Consider the following 663-nt stretch of genomic DNA (forward strand, 5'->3'; position numbering starts at 1 on the left):
GTAATCAACTCCATGGTGGACTCCACTGTGAGCAGCTGAGTAGCTGCCTTAGGGATGTGGCCTGCTTTCTGTATATCAGCAGCAGCTTAGGGGATGGTCTCTACCTGATGGCACGCTTGAACCCTGCATGTAGCTGAGTCGTTGTTTAGCAGCCTGCCATGCTCTGCCAATTGTGGGACTTTCAGTAGACTTGAATTAATGGCATGCCATGTGGTTTGGTAATATTGGGACTGTGCCTTGTTGCCTATTGACCTTAGGTTTGTCAGCCTCAGCAGCCAGCAGCTGAGTGAAGAAAAGCCTCCATCTTCAGTGGGCTGGAAGTAGGAGGCAGAGCTGAAGCCCAAGGTTGAGGGGCTTTCACCCAGCCTGTAGAGCCTGGCACTTTGAACTTGGACTTAAAGGCTCCAAATTGTAAGAATAAACTCCTGTTTGTTAAAGCCATCCCATTGGTGGTATATTCCCGTCAGAGCGGCACCAGGGACCAGAACAGTGGTTAACCTCTGTGCTTCTGGGCTCCTCCAGGTACTCCCAGGGACCAAAAAATCCAGGACTTTGAACTGGCTCTTCCCAGGTCAGTCATGGCCAATGAAGAGAAACTAGAATGGATCTGAATTTGTAAAATGTGGATGTACTGGAACAGTAACTGGAATGGGAAAAATTATG

The sequence above is a fragment of the Orycteropus afer genome, unplaced genomic scaffold (assembly GCF_000298275.1).
Source record: "Orycteropus afer afer isolate SDZICR_OR568_19922 unplaced genomic scaffold, OryAfe1.0 scaffold00099, whole genome shotgun sequence".
NCBI classification, from domain to species: Eukaryota; Metazoa; Chordata; class Mammalia; order Tubulidentata; family Orycteropodidae; genus Orycteropus; species Orycteropus afer.